The sequence below is a fragment of the Amblyomma americanum genome, chromosome 6 (assembly GCF_052857255.1).
Source record: "Amblyomma americanum isolate KBUSLIRL-KWMA chromosome 6, ASM5285725v1, whole genome shotgun sequence".
In the NCBI taxonomy this organism is placed as follows: Eukaryota; Metazoa; Arthropoda; class Arachnida; order Ixodida; family Ixodidae; genus Amblyomma; species Amblyomma americanum.
This window is the reverse complement of record NC_135502.1, coordinates 65,820,354-65,843,223: the sequence shown is the minus strand read 5'-3', so window position 1 is coordinate 65,843,223 and position 22,870 is coordinate 65,820,354. Positions and strand designations below refer to the sequence as shown.

Below are 22,870 nucleotides of genomic sequence, written 5' to 3'. Positions count from 1 at the left end.
AAAGGAAGAAGGAGGTGCCGTAGTGGAGGGCTCCGGAATAATTTCGACCACCTGGGGATCTTTAACGTGCACTGACATCGCACAGCACACGGGCGCCTTAGCGTTTTTCCTCCATAAAAACGCAGCCGCCGCGGTCGGGTTCGAACCCGGGAACTCCGGATCAGTAGTCGAGCGCCCTAACCACTGAGCCACCGCGGCGGGCCACAAGACCGCAAAACCAGAAAGACCGCTTATATGCACCACGCACTGCATAGGTCGCTCAGGTACCGCTGAGTTTCGCGATTGTTGCGGTTGTTGGACTTCGTGGAGCAGCGCATACCCAGAGTGGGAGATTGGCCAGGGTGCCTACCATATTCAAACAGTAGTAACACATTGACGCTATCAAGGTAGACGTGAGTGACACTTTGTGTGAAAGGAAATAACTGCAGAGCACAGCGTAAATGTTGCACCTTTTTTTCTCATCGCATTAGACTAGAAGCCTGAGACTTCGCGGATAAGAAGACTGGCAGAAATTTTCCACTCGTCGTACCGCTTGTGACGTCTGCGCTTTCAAGCATCGCCGCCAGTCAATGTTCGAAAGAAAACTCCATTTGTCGACAGCCTCTGCGGCAGCAACTGCGTGTGCGCAAATTGTGGTGAATTCCTGGAAGTTCCTGGGTGCTCCCCTTCTTGTTTTTTTTTATGATTTTCTGAACAACCGCATAAACTTGTTTGATAAGGAAGCCTTAGAATTTAAAGAAAACTTTAAACTAGCGCATAAGCTTTATAGACAGCTTTATGTTGCGAATTAAATTTTGTATATACTGTGTCGCGTCTTTAGCTTGAGGTAAGAGAAAGAAAAGAGCGAGAGACTCCGGAAATGGTCACCCTTGCTCGAACCACCCCTACTCCCCTGTGTAAACTATTGCTATGTTTGTAGACAGTATGCCCTCTCTAATGTTTCTGGCACTAAGAGTACAATAAATAAATGCAGAGAAATAAAGAATTAAATAGTAATTGGCCCTAGCCTTGTTCCCTTCCTTTCCTGCCTGTCCCTCCGGAGCCCACAGGCTGTAGGCCGGAATCACGTGACTACAAAAGGAACGTTTTTATTATCTTGCTGATGAACATGGCAGTGCGTCACACTCTTCTGCTATAATGTGGCCACTTGATCCCGAAGGAATGACGTCATTGAGGATTTTTGTTACGACATAGATACCAGTATTACTACTACAACACTACGTCCCAAACTCTGTAAACATACCTTGTACAGTTACCGGTGAAAAATAAAAGGCATGCCCTAGAAAAGATGCACTTGCCAATGTTGGAGAGTATGTTTTGCCGAGTTACTACTGTTTAATTAACACTGAACCAATCATCTTTGGAGGTGCCTGTTTTTATCCATGTTCATAGACACTCAGGCGCAAGTACTAGGCGCAGCTCGCGTATAACTCGAGGAACATCATCAGTTTTTAGTGGGAGGAGAAGGAGGAGGAGGAGGAAATGCAGTGAGGTTAACCAGAAGAATAACGAATAACAGGGAGGTTAACGAGAAGGATAACCGGCTTGCTACCCTGAACGGGGGGAAAGGAGTGAGGGGAGAAAAAGATGAAGGGGAAAAGAGAGTTCGCAGGAAATTGAAGTCACAATGCAAAGCCACAGCGTTTAGTACAGTCACAGCCTATCATGCAGGCGAGAAGTCCACAAGAACCGGAACAGTTCCTTGGAGGTCTTCACCGCCGGCGATCGCCGCGGCCAAAACTTTTTATTGGGCTATTACGCTTTATATAGGGGTAAGCTTAATCTGTCCATTTCTTTTCTTTTTTTTTTGAATAGCTATAGAAACATGGCAAAGCAATTTCAAGGTACTGGTGTCTCAGGCGTTTTCTCATGAAGAACCATGGAAGTTATTGTCATTTTAAATGGAGGGTTTCTTTAGGGAAATCTTCGGTTCAGATCATGCTATTCGGGCTATGAAAGGAGCTTCCCCTTCTGTGCCGTTATGCCCGGAAAACAAACCTAGTTTTCTTCGGGACCGGCAAAGTTGTCGGCCCAGCAGGATGCGTCAGAGTCGCTAAGGCACACTGAAAACTGCTCTTTAGGTAACTTCTTTCTTTTTTTAGCCCTCGTTATCGAGGGCGTGATTGCCATGTGGACAGGCTTGACACTGGACAAACTTCAGTAGCCGGGAGATCAATTTCGAAGATCGCTCAATGCGGCATTGTCGACGCTTGTCACGTCTTGCTCTGCGGAAGTTGATGTGATTTGTTTATATCAGTAGAACGGCTCAGATTGTGCCGGATGTTGAATGAGGAAGATCGAGACGAAAATTTAATCGTAGTAAGCTGAGCTTCCTATTGTAACTTCTGTTCTCTCACGATGCGACACCACGAAGAGTTCCTTGTGGTTTATCATCTTCCGTCTTTGTTTATAAAGGATACTGAATGACGTAGAGACGTGTTTAAAAATAACTTGTCGTACTTGGTGTGGTGACATTTTTCGGCTGTTTCGGCGCTGAGAATGAAAAAAAAGTTGTTTTTTTTAGAAAGCTTTTGTTCATCGCAGCACAGGCTGTGCTCAGCGTTTTAATGGTGGCACTGCAAAAAAAGGCGATGATGTGTTGCGAAAGAAACGGCATTAAAAGCAAGAATCGAGTTTGTAAAACTTTTTTTTTCATGCCGCAGAGAGAATCCAGGTTATGGTGAGAAATTTTCCGATCGTTACAGTTTAGGCTTTTTTTTTTTGCTTCTTCAGCTCATCAAATGAGGAGTTCCGGACGCTTTCTACAAGTGATACCTTTAGAAATTATTGAAATTCCTGAATTACCGACGAACAAAATGTGCTTTTTGTTGCTCAGAATGCTGCGTACCAATTCTGATTTTTCTATAGCTTAGTGAGTTTACTGACTGTTTTTTCCCTCAGTAGCTTAACTCTCTCTGTGAAGTCTTCCAAATGCCAGTACTAACTGTATACGTAATAAGAGTAAAATTACTCATTGGCTTCCACCTAAGCGCAGCCATACGGCTACAAAGGAAAGCTATACAGCTTTCTGAGAAGCTTCGCAGTTAAACAAAAATTCGTCCTGGACCGGACTTCACACCCGGGACTACCGCTTCACCGCAGCAGTCACTCTACTAATTGACCTAACTGGGACCGCAAGCTTATGTTAGTACGAGAGCGAATTGATCAATAACTATCTCGAACTGATCTAATGTCTTTATAAGAAACTTATTCACTTTTAATGGGTTTGGAACACCAGCTTTTAATCCTGTGAAGAGAAAAAAAGTGTTTTCTAAAAGCAGGGGCTATATGGTAGCAAGCTAATTTTTGCTTCTAGCTTAATATCAATGGCGGCATCACATCAGAAAAAAAAGTGGCTTCCGCAGCTTGCACATTTATAATCTTATGAAAGCCATGCTCTCTTTCCAAGAAGTAGTTTACGCTGTCATAATGAGAATTACTAGAAAGGAAGAACCATGAAGGGGGGGGGGGGCGGAATTTGTGTTTGCTGAACTATAGCCTTATTTGTTGCTGCACCACTGATATCAACTTACTGCTACCACATCGTAGTTGCCTTATGTGTCGGATCAAGTAAAACGAAGTAAGGGTATATTCTGATAAAGCAGTGACATCAGAATATCGTGTTGTGTTGAGGGATCATCCACAAGTCATGTGGGCCGCGGCCCAGTGAGCACAGATACAACCGTCGGTAAAAGTTTACAGGATGCGCGTCCTCCGAGCAAAATTACTGGGACGCTGCCTCTTGGAATTGCTGCAGCGGCTGAAGAATACACGTCGCCCCCTACCTTCAGGCGTTTCAGGCGATTGACTTTAGTGAATGCGTCGAAATAAATTTTTCCCCACATCCACATCCCGTAAACTTTTGCTGCAGATAGTACGTTGAAAAATAAAAGCGATATATTGGGAACCAGTCCACTTATTACAATGCTCGGTGAGCAGCTGAGATCATCTCTGCCCAATGATGTGTCAGTGTCGGTGTTCTAGAAAGACGTAGAAGAATGAAAACGTACTTCACTTTCAAAAAACGCGAGTTCTTTGGCTGGTCACATCCCGTTTTTTCAAACCATAATTATAACCAGAAAACCAAACTTCTTTGAAAGAGATGATAAATTGTGGGACTTGTCCCTGCTCCATCTCCTTCGGTTCGTTTCACCGCAGCGTAGCGCCCTTCCTATAGCTATCTTAACTAGGAAAAAAAAAGCAGTCGCGGCGTATCGAGACATCTGTGAGCGCGGAAATGACAGCTCACCCTCTTCGGCCACAAGAACTCGTTGCTAGAGGATGTTTCGGCGCGAAGCTCCGTTCTCCGCCAGGGGGAGAAGCCTCGCGGGATTATTTCCTGTGGGCTCCTGCTGTCCGGCCTCTCAGTATGCCCCCTGCCCTACAGCGGGCAAAAGTTCTTTCGCAACCCTGCTTGTGAGTTGGACGACTTCGATTCCTTAGCGTATTTCGTTGAAAGCCGGTGTTATTGTTGAAGCAGCAATAAATTACTCTTTGTGTCAGCCAGTGTCGTACTGCCAGTGTGCCAGAGCAAGGCCCGCCGTAAATCGCATGGGGTGGGGCCGGCGGTTTGAACTGCAAGGCCTAAATAAGCGTGCAAGACATATCTATCCCCAGTTTAAACCTTGTAAAATGAATGACATAGACTTTGAGTGCGTCGGCGGCGGGGACGGACATGCAAATCAGACGCGATCTCTCAGATGATTAGGAATTCATTGCAATTCATCTCTGCTCAATCAGTTTGTAAGAAAGGCCTAAAAATTGCATAGCGGTCCCGCGAAAAATCAGAATTTTGCTACATTTTTCAAAATAATGCACTTTTCAATGAATCAGCTCAATAAAGCTCCGTGTGTTCATCGCTTACGCCTTGCTATCTAACAAGACAAACTTTTCTGAAAGATTGTTAGGGCTTATTTCCTGGTAGTCCTGCCGAATTTCATGTTGCCGCCGGAATGGTTGCTGCAGTATATTGGCGCCATATGAAAATGCTGTGCATATATATTTTTTTGGTCTGGATGTGTGGAACCGTAACTGCTCAGCCCATAATACTGCACTTGGAAAAGTTATGTTCCACTCCTTCCGACAAAATCACGGCTTGCTTTTTACTTAAATTTGTTTGCAAAAGCACTTTCGTGTATTTTCAGGAAATTAATCATTTTTTTTATTTATTAACACGGCTAACCCTGTAATTAGGGCTCACTGGATGGAAAGCATATACAAATACAAATATAAATACAATTGCAAGAAATACATTTACAAAAAATTTTTAAAATTTCCACAACATTCCTGCGAAAACGCCTCCACAAATACATTGATGCCTCGTTAATGCTGCCCCTATTAATATGGACGACTCGAATTATGGACAATTTTTCTGTTGCCCAAATTTTTCAGTGTATTCACGCCTCGTTAATATAGAAACTCGCGGTCCGTGCAATGGACAGGAGTAAAAATGTATGGAGCTCATTGGGACCCATATGTTTTTGTCCCGTTAATGCGGACAGCAGTGAGAACAATAACTCTAACGCGTCTGCTAGTTATTCCGCCTCATGCATTTGCAGTGAAGAACATCAACGAAAGGAAGTGCGAAAGCGAAAAATACAGTAGCAATGGCCCTTTTGTGTGTGTGCGGTTTCATGGTTTACAGTGGCTAGCCACCCGTTGAACGCTCCTTGCCATTTACCGCATTGCATGAATGGCTGCGAAAAAAAAATTATTTGGGTGCGGTACGTTTAAAACCAGACATAGCAGCTGACAACCCAATGACTACAGATCTCTTGGAATGTCAACAGTCGGTCGTAGTAGGGCACACTTCGTCCCACCAAGGGGTGGCATCACGCTTCTCATTGACCACTAGGCGCTTCACACGTGCTAAAGACAGCACTGCACGATTTTAAAAGTTAATGGCGACCGGAATAATGCAACTGGAGCTTCCAAGATAGACCGATTTTCATTTCACTTCCCGCCACTATGCAGTCAAGCAGTGCACAATCATAATTTTTTTTCAGAATATTTCTTTTCGTTTTTCATCATGATTCGTTATTAAGGACGAGTCGCTTAATGGACACTTTAGCTCGGGAACCAAAGTGTTCATATTAACGAGGCACAGCTGCAACACAATTGTTCTACGTCAGTCTGCTGAACAACATCACTTGGCAATTGACTCCATATTTCAATGCCTTTCAGAAAAAAGGAATACAGGTACACATCGGTACGTGTAATAATAGTTTGCATTACTCTAATGTGATTTTTTCGTGGGCGACGTTTCTGAGGAGATTTCACGCAGTATTTTCCAATAATTCTTAAGTTACTTTGCATTATATGAAACAAAAGAGAAAATTCATTATGTGCTTTTATCTTCTCATTCCTGTTAATTCTGACTCATATTATTTTAACATTTCTGCGACCGAGTAAGTGCGGTGGTATTTAGAAGATAAAAATGCGCTGCTATCCGTTGTATTCTTTCCAGTTTCTGTTTTAAACCCTTTTGTGGCAAAGACTGCACACATTCAGCAAGATATCTTTCAACGCACATTTTAGTGCACAAAGCTCAGGGTTTGACTTTGCACAAGCCAACCGTTCGTATTAGAAGAAATAAAGATTTTTCCATAAAGCCTGCTGCCATCATTGTAAAGGAACCTGGTTCATATAGTGACCCTAAAAATCTTAATACGCCAAAAAAGACCCACACGAGGTTTTGGAAACTGGAATCAGGCGTACGCTCACACCAACTGGCTGTCAGATGATTGCGCACGCTGCATGCAGAGGTGTGCGTGAACGAAAGATGATTAGAACGACGAGCTCTAGTTTTAAAACTTGGCGCGTGTCTACGTATAGCTCGAAAAAATTTTGAGGCGACGCGAGCAGCAGCACACATTTGTATCATTTCGTGCCGTATCTTGCGTCGATTTACTATGTGTGGAAATTCAAAGCAATCAAGTTGCTCAATGTTTTTTAAATACAGTGGTGCGAAATTATATACCACGACCAGTGATTCGGGAGCCTTACAGAACAGCCTAAAACATTTCACAGGCACTTTTTTTTTGCTCCTCGCTCTTGGTACGCGAGCCTGTCTATTTTTGTGCGGTGTATTTAAACAGCCCTCTCTCACTGAGCGAGACCACCATACGGGCATTGTCCTCTCGAGCGATTGCAAAACATAGATGGTGCGTGCGATAATTCCTCCGAATTTAAAACGCCAAGCTGCTTTTAAGGAGATGCAGGCCTCTCAAGACTGGCTGTGTTGACAAACCTTGCGTTTGACAGGCGCTTTCATAAAGAACCAAGCCATGCTGCTAAAGGCACCTAGGTTAAGCCTTCCTGAAGCTTTCTCAGCTGCCTACTAAAAAAAGGTGCCCGCATTTTAAGGCACATCGGTGCTTACACCCAAACACAAACATCACTCTGAAAAGAAATTTCCTCTTCTATACACGCGTTTCGTCATCGATCCGCCCGTGCACATGTATAGAAGTGCGGCGGCAAAGCATTGCGTGTACACCACACGACAAGAGAGCAGAGTCCAAAGCATGCGCATAACAAAACACACGCCGTCACCCAAAGAACACGCTTGGCAATCTAGCACTCCGTTCTAGGAGGGCCTGCTGAAAGGCTTGCACACGTAACAGAAGCTTCTCTAGCATGGTAGTTTGAGAGAAAGGGACTTTCGATTGTTAGGAGCTCAGTTTGAAAACAGCGAAGCAGAACGTTTGATGGGTGCTTTATTGTTCTCCGCTCTAAATGGAGTGGTCTAAAATACCTGAAAAAAGTGCGACAGCTTTAAAACGCGCTTCCGCGCTGCTCCTTGACTGAAACTGCTTCCACACGTTTTGTAAAGCATCGAACAGATTGCATCGACTTGCGCAGGTGCTTACGACGCAATTGCAAACCTCGTTTGGTTCTTCGCGTCCTTATTTTTTCTCTTAGTTTATTTTTTTCGGCTCTCATTCGATCTGCAAATTAAAACTCGCTCTTTGAAAAGAGGTTATTTGAAATGTATCAGGCCCACGTGTCATTTACTTCGCAGCAAGGCCGGTACACGAAACTTGAGCGCTGCATGCGTCGACACTGCGAACGAGTGCTTTCGACACATCTGCTTTTGCATAAATGCGCCGACGTGACTCCGTGGCCCCGTGGCGAACGTGGTGGCCTGTTTCTCAGTGTTTACATGTTTCACCTGAGGTAATGTTTTTTTTAGTTTGTTTCCTAATCGATGCTGCTCCAGTTTCTATAAGGAAAACGACAAGAACGTAGGAAGCAGCGTCGAAACGCGACCTTTGCTTTTCCAAACGGTTCCTGTCATAAACACTCGCATGCTTTACTCTTAGTGTCCCGCACTCGCATGCTTGCTGCAAGTTTGATCACAGTGACGTCATTGTGTTCATCTATGCTAGAAGCTGCAGGAAATAATAATTACTGTGTCTGCGTTGAATAACTACGGCAACGGAATCACCGCGGTTGTTCAATGGTAATGAGATGAAGGGAGAAAAAGTTAGAGGTAGAAATATTAACGAAGAAAAATCCGGTTGGCCCCAATACTCGTGGAAAGGTCGATAAAGTGTGGGAGAAAGAAGGAAGACGGAAAGTCGAGTGCACCGTGTCCTCGAGATGTGATTTTTATAATAATTCCGGGGGGTTAACATGAGGGACCGATGTATTAACTGCTGAACTCTCTGGTATTCGCTGAATACCCCGGCACAGGAGCTCTATTGTGGCTGGAAGAAAAATGCAAAAAGGGCTTGTGAGGTAAGTTCGTAACTTGATATACGTTAAAGGACCACGGGTCGTCCAAATTAGCCCAGAGCCCTCGTGCACCACGCCGTCTGTTACAACGAAAGTACGTAGCCTTGGCCAGTAAAAATACATTTTATTTCAGTTGACCTGAAAAAAGCGCACTGTGAGTAATGTCCGGAGTTACAGAGCGAAATAACGATATAAAATATGTCTTTTAGTTGACCGGAATTCAGTGTTCGGCTCCTGCGCAGAAGCTTTCGCAGATAGCGTTTTCGGTGACAGCACATTGGACGCTTAAAGGGGCTCTGAAACGCCTTCCGAGGAGAGCACATTAACTCACTTAATCACTGCACTGTGTTGCCATGAAAACCAGAGCCAAATAATACTCTTCTACACGCAGCAGACGACCCACAATCAGGCGTCAAAGTTGGTGAGCCCTTCCCGGCGACTTTTTCATGCTCGCACCCTCCTCCGTCCCCCGCATCTGCGTAGACAAGGTGAGAGGTGGCCATTGGTTAGATTCTTTCAGACGTCAGGCAGCTACCGTGGCCACGGCCAATAAGCGCTTAGCTCCGGTGAGTAGGGCAGCTCCGCTCCCAGAGGGGTGTCGGCGAAGGAGCGCCTACCTTCCAGCTTGCAAAAAGCGACGAGAGGAGAGGGAAAGGCGCGAAGACGCTAAAATTCAAATTTTAACTATATATAACTCAGCTTCTACAAAGCGCATTTAAAAAATCCTTGCTGGACACTATTCGGTAAGCGGCGTGCTTCAATACCCCAAGCATGCCGCAACTTTATTAGAGCCCCCTTCACAGCCCCTTTATTGACATCAGGCACCGTGCAACGTTGATAAGCATTAGCGTTGGCATTTATTTTTAGCCGCTCTCCTAAGCAGTCGCGACCTGGAACGTTAGAAGCCGCATGGCTTTTCCGAGAAGTTTGCTAGCGCCGAAAACCCCGAAAATCGCTAGCGTTTGTGAGCGGCGGCGAAGCTTCTTTCAATCGCCAAAACGTTGCCTACCGATTTCCACATATACAAAAAAGAAAGTAATCGCAGTTCTGTACAATATAAAGTTGCTGCTTTTCTTCTCTCACTCTCTCAGTCTTTTCTTCTTCAAAACTCCAATAATGACGACTCTATAGCTTCTGTAGTGCAAGCTTCTGCCGGTCCATGGGTAGACGGAAGGGGAAGTTTGTCTTCCGTGCCGCGGGACAGTTTCCAGAGAAAGCAAATTGGTTTATTTCAAGTTCTTCCTTCTTCTGAGATTTTATTATTATCTTTAATCAATTTATTAGGTCTGGTTTTGAGTTGGCTCTCTTCGCAGCAATCTGCTTACAATCAGTACATGAGAGATGGTTTCTTTTTCGATTTGTTTTTTCTATCACTTTCTCTTGTCTCTCAGGCTTCACAGAACTAGTTTAGAGGGAAGGCGTCACCTTAAAGCTCTAAATGCAATTGTACTTTACACAGACGCTAGCCCTCCGCGGAACTCGAGTGAGTGCAAGCGACAACAGAGCCTTTAGCTCAAGCGACGGTACCAACAATTTATTTATTTATATTTTATATACTTACTTATTCATACTGTTAACCTCTACCAAGGGTCATGACAGGGAGGGGATGAACAATATATACAAAAGCAATAACACCAACTAAAAATGTCAAATATGACAAATATGACTCAGTCACATTGAGTCTTAAGATAAGTGACAGATTTAAGAGTGATATGCAATAGCCTTGCTGCTACATTTATATCTTGTGGATGCCTCACTTCAAGACGTTTCTCGCTGGACTCAGCATAGTACTAGGTCTACGCCGAGGTGTAACACGAAACTTACAAAAACTGAGATTATTATTAAAGTTGCTCTGCGAAATAGTGTCGAGAGTCCGCAACGAGTATACCGAGCGCTCGAGCTAAGTTATATGCTTGACACTTTCCTAAATCGCATCATTGCAATGCGCCAGCTCGTGCACTCGGTTAAAATATTGGGCGACCCGGAGTCATGCAATCTACGGAGATAAAATTTAATCTCAGTTTTTAATATCTTTTTAGATTTATGTCTTAGACAAAATGCTAATACGATTAATGTCCTTGGACATAATGCATAATCATGACTCGAGCGTTAGTTACTTAGAGTTTGCACATTCTTTTAAATGTTTTATTTCCTATAAACCGCGGTTTATTTTCCTTTTTACGGCATGGTTTATACTTCTTTTCCCGTCTGTGCTGAATCTGATCAAACTCTCAGTGCTCGAAGATAAACAATGATGCGTTTGTGCCGGCCTTAACAAAGCATCGACTTTTTTCCTTGTAAGCATGCTCGAATTCACTTCAGCTTAATTTTTTGCCTTATGTTGAATGCTTTTGAACAGCTTAGAGGTATTCGTTTTATCTTGCCATAAAGAAGGATGACTGCAGTTTTGCTTCATCTGAATCAACGTTCATAAAAAAACAAAAACGAACGAACAGTTATAAACAAGAGCTTATTGATATTCGCTAACTAAGATAACTTTTTAATTCGTCATTTTTTTGATCAAGAGCGCTCGGCTGGTCTCCAGAAGCACTTACCGTGTGACTGATCGGCAACCTACAGGTCCTGTTATACTTTTAAGTTTTCTTAACAGGTATAATTGGAGATTAAATAGAAAGAAAAAATGATTACAATATTTAAAATTATAGCATGACTCGGTGAAAATGGCGAGAAGTCGGATCGTGTCATCGTGATATACATGCCACTTTCTTATAGAAAAATTTCTTAAGCCTATAACGTTCCTTCTGAACCACTTTAATACATAGCTCTAGACCGAAGAGAGAAATTCGCCACTTAAATTTGGCTGTACAAAAAATTTCCACACTTGAAAGCATTCTTTCTTTCTTCATGCATTTCATTAGTCCCAAAATGAAGTCTCATAGCCGTTATGCCGGCAGTAGGTAAACAACATCGCGGTTATTAATAGTTTACTTTGCTAGCACTGAAGCACTGAAGGCCAAGCCAGCGGGTGCATCGAAATAAAAGAGAAACCATCGGAGAGGAGGAGTAGAGGCCAGTTATTGCACGCGCTGCTTTCGTGTACTGCAGTACACCGGGCTCCGATAATACTGGTGGTGTTAAATCGGCTTTTAAATTGCGTTAACTACGTAACACTTGCACGACGTATGGCGAGGGAGAGATCGAGCCGCCCTCGTCACAGAGCGTAAAGTGATCGAGAAGGGTGGGGAGAAATCAGAGACTCACGTGTCTCAGCGGGTTCGCTATCAGTGCGAGGCGAGCTTGCTTTCCTTTGTGGCAGATAAACACGCTGTCGCGAACTGATTGCGAGTCGAGCCTTACCACAAAAGTGGATGTCCATTGCAGTTCCGACCGAACGGATCGCTCGCCAAGCATCGCTGCTGACTTGGGAGCGACAAATGCCCTAGCTAAGAACTATCAGTGAAGCAAGGTGAGTCGGCTGTTTTCCTTTACGCTTTCCATGTTCTTTATTTGAAAGAAATTGACTGTTTGTGTCAAGAAAAAAAACGCATTTGTCTAGACGACAGCCCTGAGAGACAAAAAGTGCAAACATATGCTGGGAAAAGAAAGCAGCAGACGAGTGAGTGCTAAAAAGATTGAGAATTATAAGCACCGAGAAAAAATTTTTAGCAGAGAAATGAAAGTTCTGCTTTGAACAGAAATTATTAGGTTGACTGAGTTTCATGACAAATAGACTCTTCAGACTGCACTATACACACGCAGATCGGCCTGAACAACAGCATTGTTTGCATAGATTCCTGATAGCGATCCACAGATTAAATATCAGTTAATATATGTTGTACTACGCACTTGTATTGCATTAAAATTTACTAAATTGTATGAAAGCCTTGCCTCTATTGCCTGCACTTGGAGTGCCGATGACAAGAAGAGATATTTACTAGTCGTGGTAAAAAGGATGCGCCCTTTTGTAACCATTAGTGATGAACCTGTCAGGAAGGACTAGTTAATATGCGAATTCATTTCATTAAGTTCTCATCGGCTTGCAATTAAGTTTTTCAATTGAAAGAACAAGGCCACCTCGTAACTACTAATATGTGCGTAGCGTTCATGTAGGTAGGTCTAGTTGATCCCAAAAACGAATTCAATTTTCCGTAGAAAGCTACTTTCAATCTACAAACTACCTACGTGTGATCTGCTGTTTTTTAATGAAAGGAAGACAAGTATTCCCAAAGCAAGAAAAACAAGTGCGCTTAACGCTGTGCTACTGACGAACCCATCGTCTTGCAGCGACGTGCTTGTGCACGTTTTGAAGGCATATGAGAGAGGGAAACCTGTTAATTTAGGTGATTTTTGTCATCCTTTGTTCTCGTAGTCTTCTGTAACTATAGTTCGGCTCTTTACCTTTGTTCGCTAGAATTCTTATCACGTGCGCAGAGATGTTCAAAGTTTTCACAGCCTTGTCTTGCACTTTGTTTGCCATGTTTGGCAATGCATGAACCATGGAATAGAGGGCGCTTGTATCATGACAGCGTAGCAAGCCGCGTGAGCTATAATTTTGTGCTTGCCTTCTGCAGGTATTTGTTTAAATTTTATATGACTACTAAACAAACGCGCGCTAATGACATCCTAGTCGAAATCAAGAGGAATAAAAGGGCTTGTGCATGACGCCTAATGCGAAGACAAGAAGATAACCACCAGTCCGTAAGGGTAACAGAGTGGATTCCAAGAGAAGGCAAGCGTAGCTGGGGGCCGCAGCAAGTTAGGTGGTCCTGATGAGATTAAGATGTTTGCGGCAATAGGGTGGCCTCGGCTGGCGCAGGAGCGGGTTAATTGGAAACATACGGGAGGGCCCTTTGTTTTGCAGTGGCCGTAGTCACGCTGATGATGATGACAAAAATGACTCAAGAACAAAAACACTTCGAGATCCTCGCCTTGAAAGACAAACGTGAAACTTCGAAATTTTTTTATTCTCCAGTCTTTTGTATCAAAAGAAATTTTTTCCCTTCGCTTCCTTCAATCACACAAACAAAGGCCGTGCGTTCTAAGCGGCAAGGAAACAGTGAAATGCTGAGAAGAATGTTTTTTTTTTGACATTGGGAAGGCGTAGCGGTGGTGCCTCATAAGGAGGAGCTTGCATTGCACTTTTCGGCGCTAAGGTACTTGCATGTTCTTCTTACGTGAACATATCGGAGAATTAAACGCCTAGAGATCTTAGGGCTTTCACGGCTTGAGTTCTAAGTTATTCTTCGCACAGGCTGAGAAGGCGCAAGGAACTTTTCATTCGACCGTAAAATATGAGCCTCAGTCCTACCGATAATTGCCTTCACTTTATTTAGGCTTCCGATTAAAACTTAATTAGATGAATCATTAAATTTTGCTGCCGATTCAATCTGCGCTGTCAGAATGAACTGAGTGAAGCGCAGTATGTAGCTCTTTGGTTGATGCCCTATTCTTCTAGTTCTGCGTAAATGATGACAGGCCTAAACGTACAAAAGTACACATTTATTTCCTAACACTACCTATAAACAAGATAAGTGTAGTTACCAAAGGGCAATTTCCGAGTAATTTACTTGATTTAGAAATTATAGACCAGCGATATTTCTCAATGTGTCACTGTGCGTATGCGTCCCTAAGCAGCTCTACCACCGGCTTCGTTTGTTGTGACATGTATGCTTAATTCTAGTTTGCCAGCTCTACCATCTATTTCGAACACAAATGCATACAGTTATGAAATAATATGGGGCCGCCGCGGTGGCTGAGTGGTTATGACGCTCGGCTGGCTGCCCGAAAGACGCAGGTTCGACCTCGGCCGCGGCGGTCGAATTTCGGTGGAGGCGAAATTCTAGAGGCCCGTGTGCTGTGCGATGTCAGTGCACGTCAAAGAACCGCAGGTGGTTGAAATTTCCGGAGCCCTTCACTACGGCGTCCCTCATAGCCTGAGTCGCTTTGGGACGTTAAACCCCCATAAACCAAACCAGTTATCAAATAATAAAGTACCAGGGACAAAAGCGCGCTTGTGTAAGAAGTGTTCAGAGAATTTCGTCTAAATCTGCGTGTGAACACGACGGCAAGCGAAGTACGAGACAAGACTGACTTCTGAATTATTGTGAAGAAATCGGGGCAGATATAAAGGGACAAATTATATGATGGAAAGAAAGTTACAGCGCTAATAGATAAAGACAACCGCGTGGTGACGTCTTTGTCTTTTAGCGCAGTAACGTTCCTTTCGTCTTAAGCCGTCACCAAATGGTTCAGCTAGCTGTCTTAACACGTATGATATGATTTAGGTGATAATTGATTTAGTTTAGTGAAATCTGCCCAAGATGACCATAAAGGTCAGCGTGAAAGAATAAGATTACTTTTCGCCCCACGGAAAACAGTTACTGAAAAAGAGGATCTTTACGGTATTATGTGCTCGGACTAGCAACTAATCCTTAAAATTATAAAGCTTCAGCCACCAACCTACGCCAAATGTCTAAGCGATGCGCTTTGGCTGCGTGTAATAGACACTGACAGGTGTTGAGTCCCATTACTCATCAACGCGTAAATTAATCAAATAGGGCAGCGCCCTCTGCCAAATTTCTGGAAGCAGAAGGCAGAGGAAGTTTGAGATGAATAATAACTGAATTGACTGTCTGCCTAGAAGACAGAGAGAGGTTAAGCGGAAGAGGGAAGGAAGGAATGTTAACCAAAAGGGAGTTCTGGTTGGCTACCCTGCACTGGGAAAGAGGGATGAGAGGATTGACGAGCGAAAGAGGAAAGGGGCCTAGAAGAAACTGTCAAACGCATTGTGATGCGTGCGTGTGGAGGCTGAATAGTTTTTAAACCATGCAAAGAAACTTGTGAATACGATATTTTTCCCACTTTTGACTGGTAAACTCCGTTACCAAAATTCGAAGTAATATGCGCGCACCGCGCGTCACCTTTTCATTGTTTGTGTCCAGGTAGGCGTTAACTCTGGGCCTCCGGATTATGATAACTCTGTTTCTTGCCACTTGAGCGTTTCGTCCCTTATGAAACAGTCAGTGCTTGGTCACCGCGAGTCAGTCACTGAAGTGAGTAGATGCGGGCAGCAGAGTGAAGGTCTATTTTTGACTTCAAAAAGCATTAAATGGTGCATTGCTTAGAATAAAGAGGATTACTTCAGTGCTTGAAACCCGAGAGAAGCTAGCGCAGTCACAGGTGGTCGGGGCTTAAGGAAAAAGATGTAAACGTGTCTTGGAGTGTGTGTTGAGGGGCGTTCAATGTCGAACAAGTAACAGGTGTTACCCCAAATTTGAAACTAAATACGCGCTTAGCAGAATTTGGAGGAGCTGGTTTATGAGATTACACGCAGAATTACTCTAAGATTCCGTTACTAATAACGAGAAACCTAATATAAGTAATGCAAAATCTGCCGCCACTTAATTCATCAGTGTGTCATTCAAAATTCTGTCATTTATGTTTTAAACTATGCACCTGCTATGCTTCCAAGCAGGCTGAAGACACCTTGAAACTAGTTGCAGGTTTCTTCTTTCTTAGCGTACGCAGCATGAAGTAAACCATGGTGCGTTGTGACCAATGTTTTTAGGTACGTCGCTATCACGTCGTAATCACTGATAAGATATCGAGGAAGGATTTGCGGATGGAAGGTTTCTTGACATCTTATTTGACACTACAAACTATGAAAGTCACTGAAGGAGAATTCCTTCACTGACAGATAAAGTAATGCAAATCTCTGCTCTTAATAAACAATAATCTTTCTATTAAATGAATAGGTCAGCTCAAGGAAATAGATGAAGCAGAAAATCGCAGTAAATAAACAAACACGTGGGCCAGTTTTCTTATTCGATTTCAGCTGTACAATAAAACAGCCTCCAAATTTAAACGCTGTATCAACGCTGTAAATCGCTTGAGCTCTTTTCTGTGTCCCTAGCTATCCGCTCCTATTATTAAAAATAACTGGGCGCTGTCCAAATAAAATTATTCAAGCATATATCATTCCAACGTGACTCCGCACCTGGCCCCTGCTTCTCCTAAGCAAAGCCAGATGTATACAGTCGTCCACAGACCTGTCTAGAGCGCTCGAACTGCGTGCCGTCTGCTCTCCGCAACACGCAGAGCGACGTCTAGCGGTAGCGCCTGGTTAGAGATAGCGCATTTTTAGTATGATCTGAGCACCACAGATGCGTGATCTCGAACCAGGTGCTGCCGCTAGACGTCGCCCTGCGTGCTGCGGAGAGCAGACGACACGGAGTTCGAGCGCTCTAGACAGGTATGTGGACGACTGTACGTGCGAAAATAAAATAGGTACCCCGCATCAATACCAAACGTCGAGCTCAAAAAAAAAAACGACAAAGCTTTCCTGCCTCCAGCGTCCTGCACCTTGTGTGCATACAAGTGCCCGAAATGACTGCACTTGGTCAGCCTGCATTGGTAAACAGCTCATGAAAGTATGAAGGGTTTACCCCAAACCAGAACACACAGTCAGCTGGAAAACCACCTGTTTAAAAGTTTGGGCTTGCGGATCCCCAAAAAATATGCGAGCATTATAGCGCATCGTTTCGTCGGCTGTTTAGAAAACGCCACTGGTCTACCTCCTTACCCTCCACACAATCTCTTTTCCAGTGAAGTGTAAAGTCTTTTCCTACGGTAGAGAGAAAAGGAGCCTCGAATCCCCTGCGCTAGATTGAAGTTCTTTAGACTGCCTCGCACCGGCATGTAAAAAAAAAAAAACGCGCCTCTAATCCCACGCGCGATAGCACGAAGCGTGAAAACCAGATCACCGCGGCCAGAGCTGGCCGGCGGCAAGCTGGCGCGGGGGCGATGTGCAGTGCTCCGTCCACAACTGGCTCCCCCTTAGGAGCCTTATTAAGTTGGTGGCACCGCGCAACGGGCCGCGTAAGCAAGGCTGTCTGCGCGGAAAAATGCATCACCGGCCGCGAACGAGTGCATGCCCGCGCTCAAGGAGCCATGGCCTTGCGCTTGAATCCCCGTCTCCAGCTCAAAGTTGGCGGCTTAAAAACAGCTCACCTTCATGGAGTGGACGTCGTGCGAATGCCCTGCTAGGAACGTTGCACCGTCGCGCACAAAGTGAAACCGTGTCTCGCTTAGCAGGTGCGATAAGGCCTGTGCAGACATAGGAAGAAAACAGCATGGTGCCGCTCGACTGCAAGAACTTTTGTCTCTCTAAGCCTACTCTTAAGGAACTGCAGTGAACGATGTCAGTGGTGGAAGTAGAGACTGCGTGCTTACTACTACCGCCATTACTCATATTGTCATCCAGTGATAGTGCCTCACAGTGAACAGCATTGGCCAAAAGTTGCCAGGTCACATAGTGTGCTTTTGAGCCTGGTAGTGGGACATTAACAACATTCTCGAAGCTCATAATGCGTGACGAGTGACGAGGAAGCTCATCCCAACCCCTGAGGACCTTGGCGATTTCAAACGTCCTGTAAGTGCCTGACTATACTGCTCAAAAGCAGCAGACCTCGTGGTACGGAGACTTGTGACTGACAGTGTTCTAATGTTGCCATTTATACTACAGTCGAAATCGAAGGCAGCTTTGGAGTGATCTTTGCGCGTGCCTAGTGGCCATTATGCGTTCCGCAGGAGATGCCGGGGCAGAAAATGCTTTGCTGTTCTGCTGGCGCACTTGACTTGTGGCGCTCGTGGGAACTGTATTTTGGCGTCACAGTGCGCGGCAAATCAAACTTTGGGAGAAATACCGTGCTCCAATAAATTTACTGAAGCCAGTCGCCGCGGTGGCTGAGTGGTTACGGCGCTCGGTTGCCGGCCCGAAAGACGCGGGTTCTATCCCGGCCGCGGTGGTCGAATTTCGATGGAGGCGAAATTCTAGAGGCCCGTGTACTGTGTGATGTCAGTGCACGTTAAAGAACCCCAGGTGGTCGAAATTTCCGGAGCCCTTCACTACGGCGTCTCTCATAGCTGAGTCGCTTTGGGACGTTAAACCCCCATAAACCAAACCAAATTAACTGAAGCTCATTGCAGCGCATCTTCCCCAGTTCTATCGTTCGTAAAGCCCGGCTCACAGTTTTTATTAAAAGAAAATAGTATCTCTATCTGAATTTAGGTGTTTATGGTACTCTCAAGAAAAAAAAAACACGGCAAATGGCCGGAACGTCTTGCGTAAGCAAAACCTTGCTTGCAGGAGGAGGAAATTTTTCGTACCGGAGACCTAGCTTATTGTTTCATTGCGAAAAAATTTCTAAATAAACTCATGATTAGTTTTTGCGCTTGGGGCATCTTCCACCTTCCTTGTTTTTACAACACCTTGGCATAGCTTGAGAAATGAAAGGCGCTGTTGATGTCCAAACCAACTTTGAACTAGTTGCCATGTGTAATGTCTCTGATGGCTCAGTGAGCTAGTCGTCAGGTACAACTAAAAACTCAGAGTGCAGATTTACCTGCAAAAAAGAAATAACAACGACGGGAAACTTTATTTTAAATGAAATGCAGTCTCTTAGTCTCTCCCTCAATTAAGAGATGAGGAAGCATATTCAAAAGTTGGTTCACACGCCGTCTGGCTTTTTCAGTAACTCTTCAGCCATTACGCCTCCTCAAAAACAAGTTTTCGAGTTTACAACGCCTAAAAATATTTTCTGCGCGCCGTCAATACGGCCTTCAGTGCCTTTCAATGCGCGAGGCGCACGTATAGTACAGAAGCTTCCACTCGCTGAAAGAATAAAAAACGCCAAATCTTGTTTTACCTCAAGTTCAGTACGTTGCGAAGAGTCTTCTGTTTTTGAACGTTACGCTTACATTTTTCCTCCTCATAGCGCTCTGCTCTGCTCACAATCCAGTTTCAAACATTTTTTTTTTATTTATTTTATACTGTAAGTCCCATCAAGGACTGTAACAGGAAGGGCTCTGATGATACAGTTGTAGTGCACATGTTGGTAGTAAACAATTTAACAATAACATATGGCAAAAATAGGTACAAAATCGGTTAGAGAATTCAAGTTGAGGTACAAATAATAGGCGGCAAACATGATGACAAAGATACCAAAAAAGGAAATCGGCTGCAGTTAGTGTTGTATATTCAGTCTAGGCACAAACAAGACGGTAAAAATAAACAGGGCAGAAAACTGTGGAAAATGAGAATAACTACTGGGAAACAAACAGGTGATCTATTCCTGTCACATACGAAAAACAAGGCGACGATATGAACGGCTGACGTACTGGTGAGCTCTGGCATCCTGTACAAACCACAGAACTCCGGTCGGGCCGGATTGCCATCGAGTGTGCACCGAGTGGTCAACGCACGTCCGTTCCACGTGCACGCAGCCTACACGCCGCCTGGACCGGGCGATGGTGGCGCGCATGATTGCCTTTCTGATTACGTGGTCGCTTCCGAGCAGAGGGCGCAGGTGTCTTCAACCTCCGCTCCTTCGCCGGCGGATCCCCGCGATGGCAGACCGCTGGCGTGTATAAAGGCGGCGGCGGCGGCAGGCTGGCCAACCAACCACCCCTGGCCCGACTCCCCTCTTCTGCTTATTCCGCGCGGAATTGTTCTCCCCGACCTAAGACGAGGCTTACGCGCCCGCTAGGGTGCCGCGCTCGAGAATATCCGCCTACGAATTCTGGCGCCTTTTGCAGGCTGCCAGATCACCTCCCCCCCCTCTCTCTCTCTCCCGCCCGCATCCCTATTCCCACCCTCTTTTGGGAAGTGCTGTCGTCAGCGCTTTTCCGACGCGCATCTGCGTTTTGGGAGCGAGAGAGCGAGGAATGAGCTGTTGTTTTCTGCGTCTTGCAGTTCTCTTTATTCGGGATGCGTGTATCTATCGTGAAATCGCATCTGTGTGTCTATATGCATTCCTTTGTGCATACCCCCATATTCGGTTTCTTTCTACATAAGCTGCGCGCGGATTGAACGAAGCTTATTTTGAAAGTGAGTCATTTGGAATTCTTCATGCATGCTGCAAGGATTCGCGATTGGCACAGTTTTCCTTATCCAGACGAACGGAATTGCTGCTTCGAAACCTGTCTTTCTGTGCGACCTCTTTGAGGCCGGAATGCTTTCTGCAATGACGCTGTGTTGTCTCCTTCCGACGTTAATACAATTGCATCGAATCTATGAATACCTGAAAGGTAGTCACAGAAATGGCTCGATCAAGTGGTCAACAGTGAAAATGTCTATATGCCGCTTTAGCTTTCGTTGCAATGACGTTGCAGTTTGCACCGATGCGGCAGAACACTTCGATAGAGGTGCCTTTTCCGTAGGCATAGTCGACCACGGAGGCCAACGGGTATGCCCAGCCACGGTCCCCCTAAGGAGACCGGAAGACGAAGAATCTGTCGCAAATTGCTTTAGCGATTTCGTACGCGGGGGGGGGGGGGGGGGTGAAATTATTTTTAACGACCCAAAAACTGCCATCAGAAATTTCGAAAAAGAGAGAATATGCTCTACGGCATAGCGAATCCTGAAAAGAAGGAGCGGAACCAGACTGCCCCGCCAGATTGAAATCATATGGGTGCCTGCGCACCCCGCCCATCCGGGAAAGGAGGAAATCCAAACTATGTTCGAGGACTTATCGGCCGAGCAGTGGGCGACCCGGGCCTCAAATCGGGGAAGGACAGCATAGTCACTTACCACGAGATTACGATGCACTATAGAAACCGTAGGATGTACTACCCACACCAGGACAAAACTCTAAACAAACAGGAACAGGTAACACGAAGCCAACTTCAAACAGATACACTACTCAACCAATCTAAATGGTCTGCCTTATACCCACACGTATAATCTCCGAAATGCCAGCTATGTTCGCATCCAAAAAGGAGATATTGCACATTTATTATGCGAATGCCCCGAGGACCCAGATCCGGAGGGACTCAGACAGTTTGCAGAGTGGGAGGCTGCGGTGACCACCCCGGGCCCTATAACTCAAAATGAGGGCCGTGCTGCGCGCTTTCGAGACAGCAAGAAGCCACCTCAAGGAGTCTCAACGCCAGGACAAAACCAGTCTTTAAGAAGGCGGAGAAGAAAGGTCTAAAGATATCCGGGACTACACTACAGCATTTGAAACAACTTTATTTTTCCGATAATAAAGTTTTTCATTTATTCACTGACTCGTCGGCGGATAATCACTGAAACTACGGGAGGGGCGCCGATTCCACGGAGAAAGATTAAGTGGCAGGCCCGCCTCGAACGCGCGAAATACATTTGACACGCTCCGATAATGCTACGCTAAAGTCACGCGCTGAGCTTTGCACTGTGCCCTATCTATCAGCTCCCTTTCTCTCGCCGGCGTTCCATTGTGCATGGTTTCTTCCTTTAACCACTCTTCGCGTAGACACAATTACGTCGGCGCTCCCCCTGTCGAACTTGCTACGAACCGAAATACGGGGCTGAGCGTTGACCCGGGGGGCGTTCTACCTTGCGTCTTCGATCACATCGCGACGCTATCTACCGGATGCGCTTAGGGTGTCTCGATGCGCTACGAAGCTCTGCGGGGATTGAGCCTTAGTCGCGAACTCTAACAGCAGAGTCGGGTCTCTTGTCTGTGTTGCTCTCACACGATCTTGGGGTCTCGGTCCAGGAACGTCTCGATGGCTGGCCCGTGCCGCGGGAAGAGAAATGTTCACCGGCGGCTTGATCGCACCGCAAGAGGTCTCGCCCCCCCCCCCCCCCCCCCCCACTCCCGCGAGGACTGCTTTGTCAGCCCTTACTCAACATAGCCAATCTCCGCCACGATCCTCAAGATGCTCGCGCCACATTCGGGCGTGCGGCAGTCATGCCCAGTATTGTCTCGTGAGGGGGCGCTTGCTCACTTCTGGACGAAGAAAAAGGCGCGCGTACCACGCAGACTTAGGCGTGAGGTCGAGGGGGTCGTACGGTCACAAGCCATGAACAGCAGGAAGCGGCACACACATTTTCATCCTCTGAGCTACTTACTCTACTGAGTATTCTTAAAGGCCCGATAGGTATAGGCCTCGAAGTATGCCGGCTTTCATCCGCTGAGCTACTTACTCTACTGAGTATTCTTAAAGGCCCGATAGGTATAGGCCTCGAAGTATGCCGGTTTTCAACGTCATTTTTCCTCCATAAGCATCCACTCTTATGCAAGGGAATGCAATGTCCGTGGCCGCTCATATTTCCTACTTGGATCGCTGGTCACTCTCGAAATCTCAAGTTACTCGAGCTTGGATATGCTCTTAACATTGTTTGACTTTC

At 45.3% G+C, this 22,870-nt stretch overlaps 1 protein-coding gene across 2 annotated transcripts in view; it reads left to right on the top strand.

Annotated features, from left to right (window-relative positions):
- The first annotated feature begins 12,012 nt into the window (after positions 1-12,012).
- Positions 12,013-22,870, top strand: part of LOC144093617 (beta-mannosidase-like) — a 43,578-nt gene continuing 32,720 nt past the window's right edge. The window contains exon 1 of one of the 2 annotated variants that reach the window (XM_077627189.1): positions 12,013-12,163. The gene's annotated coding sequence lies outside the window, so the exon portion shown is untranslated. The remainder of the gene's footprint in view (positions 12,164-22,870) is intronic. The other variant, XM_077627188.1, reaches the window with a different exon arrangement.